This window comes from Sceloporus undulatus, chromosome 6 (assembly GCF_019175285.1).
Source record: "Sceloporus undulatus isolate JIND9_A2432 ecotype Alabama chromosome 6, SceUnd_v1.1, whole genome shotgun sequence".
Taxonomy (NCBI): domain Eukaryota; kingdom Metazoa; phylum Chordata; class Lepidosauria; order Squamata; family Phrynosomatidae; genus Sceloporus; species Sceloporus undulatus.
In genome coordinates, this window is record NC_056527.1 from 81,618,004 (window position 1) to 81,631,264 (window position 13,261).

Below are 13,261 nucleotides of genomic sequence, written 5' to 3' on the forward strand. Positions count from 1 at the left end.
GTGGCACCAGAGCTCTCTGACAGAGAAGGCCAAATGCCTCACAGACACCAGAATTCCAGAGCATTGAGCCCTGGCAGTCAAAGTTAGAAGAAATACACAGGGGCAAAATCAATACTGTATTGAAAATGGCCATGCACCTCCTCCTCCTCCTCGCCTCGGTGCCAAAGGAAATGGCCCTCTCCCCTCTGCTGCCTTGCTGGGACCGGTCCACGTGGGGAGTGGACCAAACAAAGGAGGTGCTCCTCTTCCTGAGTCTGGCAACAATTGTTGCCAACAAGCCTCCAAGATAATTCCCCAAACATTTGGCCAAAACTCACCAAATCCCCCCCCATATCTCATCAAATATTCAGTCAAAAACCTTGAAAAGTCCCTGTAATGTTAATATGGCAATAAAACGTAGCCCTAATTGAATAAAAATAACTGGAACTTATTTCAACTCTCAAAAATACAATTAAAACCAACCACCAAAATCACACCAAAGGCTCTGAAAAGGACCCATTTTGGTGTGAAAGTCACCAGATTGGCAACACGAAAACCCAGGACAAACCTGAGTCAAGGAGGAAACCGTGCAGGGATGCCCCCTAGTGGTTAAAAACTGGGAATGTCCCGCCGGCAGGAGGGTTATGGCAACCCTAGATGGGACTCAAGTCTAAGCAATAATAATAATAATGTATAGTTTTTTGTGGGGTTTTCTGGCTAAGTTCTAGAAGAGTTTATTCCTGATGTTTCACCAGCATCTGTGGCTGGCATCTTCAGAGAAATGTTAGGAATAAACTCTTCTAGAACATGGCCACATAGCCCAAAACCCTCACAAAAAACCATGGATGCCGCCCATGGAACCCTTCGACTTCACAATAATAATGTATGTTTCATAAAAATTGTGGTTGACACATTTACAGTATGCTTTTGGTTTCACAGCTAGAGAGGAAAATAGTTGTATAGTATCTTGGATAGACAACGGAAGGAAGTACCAGGTTTATAACTAGCATACCGCAGAAGTCTCTGTGAAATTAAAGATAATCCAATAAAAAATAACCCAAAATGATAATCTATAATCCAATACAGATTTATGTGAGAAGTTCACAATTTGTTTAAGCATGCCTAATTTTATGTTGGATTTTGGTATCTGTAGAACATTTTCAATTGTTCAAAGAGTACATGTGCCCTGAGGCCTGTAAAGCTTTCCAGCCTAGAACTGGGATAAAAATGCAAGGCTCACCCTGGTGATTATAAACAATATCACAGTTTCTAAACTTGTGTGGAGACACAAGTTTAGAAAGTTACCATAACCAATCCAGACTGCTGAAATTAGGGGCTTGAAACCCCCGAATCTCTCCCTAACCTACACCCATTCATTCATTCATGCCACTTGCTTGTTATTTCACAATACAAGTTGAGTCTCCCTTATTTGAAATTCCTAAATATTCCAAAAACCAACACTTTTTTTGTGGGTGGTTGAGGTAGTGTGACAGTTTTGCTTTCTGATGGTTCATGGTACACAGACTTTATTTCATTTACAACATTATTTTTAAAATGTTACGTAAAATTATTTTCAGGTTATGTGTATAAGGTATATACATGATTTTTTGTTTGTTTATACCTGAGTCCCATCTCAAAAATATCTCATGTACATAAATGCAAATATGTGTATTCTGGAATAAATAAATAAATAAAGTACATCCAAATTCCAAAATACTTCTGGTCCTAAGCATTTTGGGTAAGGAAGACTCGACCTGTATGTACATTTCTCAAGTGTACAACAAATGGTCTTGTTTTCATTAGACCCACATCCAAGGATGAAAAATTCCCTCTTATTGGCTGAAGCATTGCCAAATGCCTAACTAAAACATGCAGGCTATAGGGGTCTCAGAGAACCATATATGAGAGAGAGAAGCTATATTTCTCTCTAAACCTGATGATAAGAATGTCTTTTAAACGCCAGTATCCTCTCTTGTTTTCTACCATAGTTTTACTTTTCTACACAGGTAAGCCAAACTCCTTTGGTTAGTTCTTGCAAACTACAGTAGTTAGTTATTTAATTGGTCAGAAGTAATACTCATGTTTCCTTTTGAATGTAGGTAAACACTGTAAGTTATATGTACGTAGAGAGATCTTGTAGCACCTTTGGGACTAACTGAAAGACAGACATTGGCAGCATGAGCTTTCGTAGACTTCAGTCTACTTCCTCAAATGCATCTAAGGAAGTAGATTGAAGTCTATGAAAGCGCATGCTGCCAATTTCTTTCTTTGGTGCATCTCTCTACTAACTAACACGGCTATATCTTTATATTCTACTGTAAGTTATAGATAGCCTCATGGGTTTTTGTGTGTGTTTTTTGTGTGCTTGGAGGGGAGCATTCTTTCAGCCTCCTCTTGAGATTAATCGGGGGGACTGAACAAACCCTTGAAATGATCTGGCAAAATTCAACCACCACAACTACTATGTAGTTAAGCACCCTCAGGAATTATCAAGAGTCCAGTATAGTAAATGATAATTATTTTGCTACTGCATTTACAGTACTCTAATTGCTACCATCTTTACTTGGGTGACAATTATGACACCTTGGAAACTTATATATGATATGTGTTAAATTAAAATTGTATGATTGGAATCCTACAAAGTCATTAGCTTTGATTCCAAAGTAGCACACATTTGGAACAACTGACTGCAAAAATGTTTTCTTCAATGGAGGTTTCCCTCATTTGCATGTGTGAACTTGAATTGCTTATACACGATGCCGCCAGGCGTTCACATGACAGGGATGCTGTTTTGTTTTTAACGAGTTTTTAACATTAATTTTTAATAATGTAATGTTTTTAATTGTTGGAATTGTTTGTTTTTTAAATTTGGATTTTGCAGGTTTTATAGTGTTTTAACTTGGACTGTTTTAAATTTGTATGCCGCCTTGAGCCCCTGTACCGGGAGGAAAGCGGGATATAAATAAACATAACTGTAATAATAATAACAACAACAACAAACATAGAGAATGGTGGTTTGTAAAGTCATTTTATTTATCTTTGGGAATTGGATTGACATCTGCCAGGCTATTTTACTTGGCACCGGTACATTTACTATTGGTTTCCTATTTCTGGATCCAATTACATTTACTATTGGTTTCCTATTTCTGGACCCAATTACATTAGATCACTACAAACCATAAAGTCACCTTGGCTTCAGGAACCCCTTGAGCTTACGGACACCTGGTGGATGCCACCACCACCTTCCAGGTTAGCTTGCCTTGGGGGATCATTTGCTGTGGGTCTGGGGTCACAAGTAGGGCAGAGCGAAGGGCAAGGAAGCCCCCTGTTGTCACTAGAGCAGGCTTCAAAGCAACCCAAACAAGAGGAGGAAGAGAGCCCCTTGCCCTTCCAGCAGCTGCACAAACAGCCACAAGGAAGGAACAGACTGAGCTGTTATGAATTGGCAGGGATCCTACTGGGAGAGCCTTAAGTAAGTTTTGTGTGTGTGTGTAAACTTCTTTCATTGTCCTTGCTCCAAACTTTCTTTTATTTTCTTCAGGATGCACAGACCTGACCTACAGTGATCTTGAAGATGAAAGTAAGAGAGAAACCTATATTTGTATGTTAGGAACCAGCAAGGCAGGATTGTGTTGAATGTACTGTATACTATTGTCTTTCCTTCTTTTTCCCTGAGCTATTCTCCCATCTCTTAGGTTAATGTGACATCACAGACAGGGCCAGATGATCAGTGGTTCAAGTTGAGCATTTGCACCAGGTCTCCAATGGCTAGGGACCCAGGGCTAAGTCAAAAAAGCGTAATCTGCTTCCTTCTTTTCCCTAGTTGTTTCCAGAATTTCCTGCTATTACCAACATTTTAAGTGTTATTTGAATAACTGGATTGAAAACTATGGAATCAAGTCACTAGTCTTACCAAAGTTGCTGAACCAAAAATGGATTTAACCATGAGACCTTTGTGCTGCTGTCTGTTGCAACAACAACCACTGTTGCGCTTTGTATTTTATTTATTGTTGATTCACTTTAATTTCTATGCCTGGGCCTTGCAAATAGCACAAAAGGGCCCCTATACATACAACTGCTCCAGGGTCCCACAATCTGACTTTAATCACAGGACGGGCTCTTGTGACATTATAGAGGTGACACAGGCAAGGCTTGGAAGGGTATGTACATGTGCATGTTTGAGTGTGTGTTGGCAGAAAGGCTATAATTTTATAATATAATATAATATAACTGCACTATATTATGGAAAAGCAGAGTATAAACTGAGATAATGAATGACCAAAGACACAAACTGTACTGCAAGCAGTTTAGCAGCTACAGTATTTTTGTTGTCTCCAGATAAAAAGCTTCACCTATTGAATTTTTACCTGCCAAGGAGCTGTGAAAGACTGGTGAATCCCAAAAAGAAAATGTAGTACTATTACACCACCTAAGGAAACAATAGATTCCTAATGGAGACATTGAGTTAGGAGCAGGAGAAATGTTTTAGTTCCCTGTTTCTTCATGCCTGACCCCTGCCTTTTAAATTGCAAAGGATTCCACAACTGGCTGTGTTTTAAAATTCAGTCCCTTTGACATAGTTATAGCATTATGATTCCACATAATTGTCAAAGTAACATCCTATGGAATCCTGGGTTTGTAATTTAGTGAGGCACTATTGTTTTCTGGCTGAGAATTCTAAATTTGTTATGTGTGTTCAAGTCATTCCTGAATTATGGCAATGTTAAGATATTTTATCACTATCATGAGGTTTTCCTGGCAAGATTTGTTCAGAGGAGGTTTGTCATTGCCTTCCCCTGAGGCTGAGAGCATGAGACTTGCCCAAGGTTGCCCAGCGGGTATCATGGATGAGCTGGGAATTGAACCCTGGTCTCCAGACTTGTAGTCCAACATTCAAGCCACTATGCCATATTACCCCTCCCTAAACTACAAATCCTAAGGTACTGTAGGTTGTTGCCATGACAGTTGGAGTAGAGTCATGGGACTTTATCACACGTGAAAAAAAGACAGCAGCATAAGGGGATGCTCCCATCAATATTGTGTGATCACAGGATATCACACGGCATCACAATTATCCCACGATTATCCTGTGAATAAAGAGGAATGTTAGTGCTGCTTTTTATTCGTTCCTGTGAATAAAAAGCAGCACTAACATTCCTCTTTATTAATGGGATCATTGTGGGATAATCACAGTATTGCATGTGATAATAATCCCGGGATCGTGCAATATTGATAGGAGCATCTTTTTTGCCAGGTTGATAAAGTCTGTAGCCCTATAACTAGTATAATGGAGTCTCGCAACCATGGGGTATTTGCCTTGGGAAGGAAGGTAGTTGCTGGCTTCTTCCTTTACACAAAAATATGTTTAAGAAGAGGAATAGATTTTTTATAAATTACTCGCTGAGCACTGTGGAGGAGGGTATACACATATTTACATTTTTTTAGATAAGAAGAAAAGGAAGAAATTCAATTGCACAACATGTAAAATAACTGCAGAGCTTATTAGCCTGAGTTGTTCTGATGGCCACTAACATGAATGGTTTTAAGAGGATTTTTCAGATTCCTGAATTTTCAGATTGCACCCTGCCCCTGAGATGTTTGTCCCTGCAGATCTTAAATCTGAGCCAGGATAATCCCATTCTGCCTTTTCACATTGCATTATTACAGCACTAAATCCTATTTTAACCACCACACATGCATCATATGGGATCCTGGGATTTGTAGTTTGCTGAGTTACTAAAGCACTGGCTGGCAGTTCTACCCCTCTCTAAACTGGAAACCCCAAGAATCTATAGGATGTTGCCATGGCAGTTAAACTTGAATAATAGCACCAAAACTGTGTGGTGTGAAAGGTCTCTGTCATGTCTTCTTAGGGAGATGCTGAGGGACAACATTTAGGCTTCTTGTAGTGTATTATGGTACAAATACTGTATAGTATAATCATTCTGCTACATGGTGGAAAGATGAAGCGTGTGAAATCCTTCCCTCTTAACCTTTGTCAGCTCCCCAAACCAATAGTTAGAGGACAGAATTGATTGGGTACAGACTTAGTAATAATTAGAGTAGACTGACTGAAATAAATGAAATTTTAGCCATGAGTAAGTAACCTAAACTTAACCTACTGTGAATATACAAAGGAGATAAACAGGCCTGACAGTTCCTCTATCTCCTTTAAATATATTGTACTTTTCCGCAAGAAATTAAATGTTGAGACAAAGTGTCTGTCCCTAAATCAGCTCTATTATTCTTAACACATCCTCTGCCCTTCATAGACTAACATTTATCTTCCTCTTCTAGTTTCCTACATGTATCCAGAGGAAGAAGGTGAGTAATAATCTTCTCTTCCCGGATCTTACCTTAAAAGTTTTGCATAAGAACCCTAATGTTGGACCCCAATCCTATTATATGCTATTAACTGCTGGCTTATGAGAACTGCATTCCAAAATTGTCTGTTCAGCCTTCATCTCCACCTGTGCTTGGAACTTGCAAGGAACGAATTACAAGCAGGACAATTACCTGTAACTAATTATTTTTGGATAATAAGGATATATAAGGTTACAGTTTCAAAATAACAGCTAGTGGGGATACCTTCACTTTTTGGATGTAGCAAACCATGTTTTCATTTCAGCAGAATTTTTCACATGCATGTGACTCTTATTAAGTCTCCCACCCAAGAAATAAACAAGCAATAAATAACTTAGTGAGTAACAAAACAAGTTACTGTTATTAATTTTTTGCAAAAATTAATGACAATAACTTTGGTGGTGACTCTCTAATGAAAAACATAATTAATTACATTTAAAAAGTAAATTTGCAAGCTCTGAGGCTCCTCTGTTCTACTATGATTTTTTCATACAGGGCACAAAGTATATTGTTATAAATAAATGGTTTATTTTGGTGTATTTCCACACTGTTCTTCATTGTGTCCTCTAAATTATGCCAGTGTAAAACTTAAACTTGCTAGAATTTGTGTTGGAATTCTCTTCTGCTTCAACAAATGGTAGACATAACTTAAACACTACGAGAGACGCTACCTTAAGCTTTGTAGTATCTACAGTATTCAGTATGCCACATCTGAATGTTGTTGACATTTAAAGGAAGCAGGAAATAATATCACATGTGGGAACAGGTCCTGTTGCCCCTATTTACTATAGCATAAATTAGCCAGTGGAAACAGACAAGCATATATGCTGAATGTGGTTAGAGGATCTTATAGATGATTTAGATCTTTCTGTGCATCCTGTCCAAATATAATGCCTGCATTTATTAGAATCTAAAACTATATCTGAATAATCCAGGAGAAAATAATGCAACCTTATCCTGACATCACTCCTAGCATGGCACATGATACTCATCCCATTCTGATGAGTATCTCCAGCCTATGTCTTTTCTATGCCTAAAAACTAAAAATGAGACCTGGATTATTTTGTGCATCTTGCCACTTGGTTTGGGATGGTGTGAAATTAGGGGGAGAGGATGAAGGAATGATTAGGGAGGTGTCAGGAGGTGGTCTACCTTTGTGGGATCACTGGTGGGTCATCTGATCATTCCTGCCACATGAGATCATGTACCTGTTTGGAATCTATAGTGGTAGGGAGCCCTCACCATTTTTTGTTTTGTTTTTATGTCAAATGTCTGCAAAACTTTGAATCTCCATGCATCCACAGTTCTGCACACCCACAATTGCTTACTTGCCTTTAACTGATGTTTTGATAGCCCTGCAGATATGTGAATAAGCACATGCAAGTAGGAAACCAAATAAATCAATACATTGTGGCTGCCACAAGTTCCACTCCAATGTGAGCAAAATGATCTGATATAGCCAACACATGACCACAGTGGATACATTCCCTTAAGCTAATTTACGAGCTCTGATAGAGCCTTGTTGTCTTGGTTCTAAATTGGATTAAAAACAATAATGTGTGTGGCCTCAGAGAAGTCAAACCCAAGCAGAAATAGCTCAAACTGGAGTTGAGACCTGTGCTGTACATTCACCCCAGAATGCTGTTTTCTAGTGTTGTTAATAAAAGAAAGGATCAAAGGTAATTTGAATGTCACATGTAAAGATATACAGACATAATATACTGAGCTGGCTATAATGCCTCTAACCCTAGTCTTTCTAGGCTGGTCATCAGAAGCAGGTACTCATCTGTAGCGATAGTATCTCAAAGTAGTGGGCTACCCAAAGCATTCTAGCTTCTTTCCATTTTCCTGTGACTGACCTTCCCTTCTCTTGCTAGAGCCTTTTGAAGAGGAGGACCAGGTCAATGACTGTGGAGATGCCTACTATGATTGGATAGCTTTGTATTGCTGGCCCAAGTTTCATGCTGCCATTGTGGCTACAGAGGAGAGCAGCCGCTGTCTCTGGGAAACAGTTGGAAGGTAAGAGGCATTTGCAGGGCAAGGTTGCTTCCTGATTTCAAAGAGGTTTTCATTTTTTAAAAAAAAGGTTGGTTGGTTTGTTTGTTTAATGAGATTACACAAAGAACCAAATAAAATAGATGAAGGAGCCAATCTTAAATTATCAGAAAGACAAAGGTAGAAAGAGGGGAGTCACACACACTACTGATAATTATGGTTGTTTATTTATGGTTTATTTAATATGTATGTATGTATGCATGTATATGTGTGTGTGTAATTGATGATCAATTATAATTATGATGGCAACTATGATAATATTAACCATTACTTCAATTTCTTGGAAACTTTTTCCTACAAAAAGCTTTAGGCATCGTATACACAAATTCTACGTATGTGCTAGCTCCAAAGGGGAGTTTCTTTATTATTGCTGAGCATTTTAGTCAAATTTGGAATTACTTTATGTAGACAAAGATGAATTCTTTCTATAATACCAGTTGCTGGGGAATGTAAGTGGGGTGGGTTAGACCTGGTGTTCTCATGCCCTGTTTGTGGTTTTCCCATCTGGTTGGCCACAGTGGAAACAGAACGTTGGACTAAGTAGGCCTTTAATCTGACATAGACTGTTCCATGTGTTCCCCAAAAGACGGACGCACACACATATATATGCAAGTCACAAGAGGAAAGCCTGCTCTACAATAAGCTTTTAATGTGTTTCTGTTTTCTTTTGCTTGCATACCACATCTGGAGAAATATGCTAGATTTAAAAAAAAAAAACAAGAGCTCACATCCCTGCTTTCCAGACCTGTAGCATAGTTGTAGTCAGGCTAAAGTAAAGATAACCTGAATGTCTTTTTTATTTTACTACACTGAAGAATGTGCAGGGTCCTCCAGGTCCAGATCAGGACCATAGCAAAAGGTGTGGACGACAAGACTGTAACTCTTTCCTCCCTGTTGCACTTCTGATCCAGATCACACACAGACACTGAGGAGCTTATTGCATTGACTATTAAATCGATTTACCTCACTCCAGTTTAAATCCTAATTCAGGCAGCATCCTGATGTTATCAGATGGCTTTTGCTACTGAATCTGCTGCCTGAATACATCCCGGGTCCATTCCCACTTCTAGGAGCGCTCCTTGCAGTTCTTTTCAGATTTGGGAGTTTTCTGAGTTAAGAAAATGGCTGTCAGAGCGCTCCTGGAAGCGGGGATGCACCTGGGATATAGTGGGAGAGGCAGAAACTAGAGGCTGGGCTATATCCTTAAGAAAGCACCATGCAATAAATCCACTATCTATATATCTCATGTACAACAAGAAAAGTGTAGGATATGTTTGCATCTATTTGAGACACATCATAGACATTCCTGGAGCATTTAAAATGCTTCCCATAAGTACCCTTTATAGTGTGGTGGTTTGAGTGCTGGTGTTTTTTAAAAAATTATTAGGATTCTACGATACCAGAGTTAAAATCGCTGTTCAATCATGGAAACCCACTGGGTGGTTGTGGGCAAATCACACACTCTCAGAGGAAGGCAGTGCAAACCATCTCTAAATAAATCTTGCCAACAAGGCCCTAAGTCAGATAAGATTGCTGTAAGTCGGCGTTATCTTGAAAACACATAACTGCAAACAACACAACTGAATATATAAATAAATAATAAATAAAGTTTTTATTTATATCCCGCACCTTCCTTCGATCAGGGCGGCTTACAGTATAAAATTTAAAACAACAATACATACAATAAAATCCAAAATACATCACATATAAACAATAATAAAAAACACAGGCTAAAAGCCCCAAAGCCCTTCCTCTTGGCCACGAAAGAGGAGGGAGGCCCACAGGATTTTTAATCGGGGAATGCCTGTTGGAACAGGAAGGTCTTCAAATCCTTCCTGAATTGGGCCAGCTTATCAAGATTCATGATTTGTGCCACTTTACAATGTAAAATCACTGGTTGATACTTTTTGACCCTTCCTTATCCGGATATTCTCCTGGCTTTCAAAAACAAAACAAACCTGAGTCCAAGTACCTGGCTTCAAAAGAAATATTTATAAAAACATTAATTGCTTGGGTTCAGAAAAGGTTTTGCAGAACTAATAGATGCCAATAAGAAAATGGATAGGGAGAAGAGACCTTTTCCAGTTGTAAAGAGCAGTTTGACGCAAGAGGCCTTGCTTAAACTGAGCAGCATTTGTCTGTGCCACCCTTCACAATTCTTCTGTTTTCTCTTTCTACAGTGTGTATGGTGAACTTGCTCTCTGTACTGGGCTGCTGGCTGAAGGTATGGGCTGCCCCATGTCCAGCCCCACCCTGGATGCCTTTTTTTGTGAGAATCCATGCTGAGTACTTTGCCAGCTGCTCCTTGCCCCCCAGTACCACTGCCCCCCAGCCACCCTTAGGAACTGTCATCATCTTGACTTCCTTGACTGTCTGCCTGGTGCCCATCTCTGTTGTGATCGTACTCCGCAAGGCCTGAAGGACTGAACCTGCACTGCAGACTGCTTTACTGTGGAAAACTCTTGTTTATCACATGGGAGAGAATTGGCCAAATCCCATGCACAAACAAGATTTAAATCCACAAAAGCGGGATCATTTTCAAATGCACTGAGCATTAATCTGAAATTAACCTGCACAGAAACTAGACAAATTCCACAAAAGCGGGATTGTTTTCAGTCACATCAGGGGCTTTGAGCATTAATCCAACATTAAGCTGCACAGAAAGTGGACAAAATTGGCCACTTTTTACTTTCGGGATTTTCCAGTACTCTAAGCACATCATTTATATAACTACCTTTTCTAAATTTTAGGTCTTCTGAAATGTTATTTACAAGTGCAAACTGTTTTCTGGAACAGATTTTAGATGGACTGTGGCTTCTCCCCTGTTCTTTTCCCCTTGCAATCCTTTCTTCATGTGTCTTCTCAGTGTGGTATATTCAGTTGAATGTGTGTGTTTTAAAAAGCCCCAGATTGCACAATCCCTCCCTTAAATTGCAAACTCAGATGGTTGCTTCCAGTAGAAATGGGCCTTGGAAGAGCAAGAGGAAGATATAGACATATTCTGGAGAATCCTAAATTTTGAAGAACCACCAGTTCAAAAACCCAATCCAACCTAAACCTTAGAATAAAACTTTTGTACTGAGTTGTTCAATTTTGGCAAGTAGATTTATTGCTTTCGTCTGCCAATACTGATTACTTTAAAGACTTGGAAGACCTGCATAACATCACATAGCTCTTTGAAGGGTCAGGGTCATGATTTGCATCTTTTTGTATCTTATCCCACTCGCATAACTGTTTAATTATGCTTTTAAAGCTTTAGCTTTAGCATTATTTCATCGTGTATTTATTCTAGGCACATATTCAAGGCCACAGCCCTCAATCCTTCTGGTCCTTCGTCTTGAAACAGAACTTGGACTGAAAAGACATTCTAATTACTACAAGGATAGGGAGCCTACGGCATAAGCTTCTCCTACTTTGCTTTTTATGCTTACTGTGGAAATGTCTAGACTGATTAGAATTACATCTAGACCCATCCATTTTGCTTTGATCCCACACTGTATACGTAATCTTGCCTACTGCTATGATGCCTCTCCCAAGATCCTTCCAAAACTGGATTTTGGCACTTGAGATGTGGTTCCTAGGTTTCCAGTTTCTGACATAGACACATGTCATCACTAAAGGATAGATGGCCATTCTGCCAGTGGTAGCTTCCTTTCCAGAGAGGTAGTGGATTTGCTGTCAGTTTTAGTCCAAATCCTAAAAGAATTAAATGTATTCAGTGGGATATGCCCCAGCATCTTGAACAGCTCCTTTAAAGTTCAGGGTTAAACCTGGAATGAATCCACTGCCCCCACTAACAGGGAAGCTGCTAGCCACTGCTTGCACCCTAGTTAGGTCCAAATTCTTGAACCTGAAATAGAAAAGATGAAAAGAGTTATCAAGATGAAAAAATGACATATGCTTTGTAACACTCAAGATGTATGTATACATTTGAGTGGACGGCAGAACTTATCCAATTTCTGTTTTCTATCTTTGTGAACAAGCTTATGAAATATAAATTGTTTGCCTCTTTATTTTGTAGTTTAATATTTACTTGATAAATATGTTTTGTTTTAAAAATAACAACAACTTGTCTTGTTCCATTTCTTGACCAGTTAAAGTATCCAGTTTTGTATGGGGCAGGATAGCCCAGAGTTTAATACACTTAAATTCTTAAAGCAACATTATGCCTTTATGTCATAGCTGAACACAGTGTGCCTGCTTTATGTGAATGAAGTCACAGCCAGCGGGATACCTAGTCATGCACACTGGCTTGGTATATATTTAGAGTCCTGGGGATGGGTCTGTTTACTCCATGCTTGTGAACAGTAAACTGTCTCACAGCAGATGTGTACTTCAAACTGAATAGACTTGAAACCTATGCATAGGTTAGGAAAGTTTGCCACCTAATGGCTTAAGATGGTATTTTGGGCCACACACACAAATGCATTTTAAAAGCAAATAAAGCCCAGGGAGCACACCTGAATCCCCTTAGTATCCCTGTCATGTTTCAGATGCCCAGATTCCATTGTCTTGGACCTTATGGCTCTGATAGACAAGCACATATTTTTAAATTATAGATTTCATTTTTTTGCTATATTTGCTACGTTAGAGTAATGAAAGCTAATAAGAAAAATCTTTCTTTGTTGTAACTGTTCAGTTCAGAATAACTCCCATGAGTTGAATTTTTGGGCCACAGTTGAATAAGAATGATACTGCAGTGGAGAAATCCAAGGATAGTAGAGAATACATTGTCTCTCGGGGATGTTGTTAAACAAGCTGAAATGTTTGGCAGCTAGTTCTTTAATTATTTCAGTGATTTTGTGAGCAATTATTACACAGCTTGTTTCAACAGTGAGGAACTAGGACAGGGAGTAAAAGGCAT

General features: G+C 39.1%; 1 pseudogene; it reads left to right on the forward strand.

The window, feature by feature from the left end:
* Positions 1 to 1,924: 1,924 nt before the first annotated feature.
* Positions 1,925 to 11,488, forward strand: LOC121933635 (annotated as a pseudogene).
* The last annotated feature ends 1,773 nt before the right edge of the window (positions 11,489 to 13,261 follow it).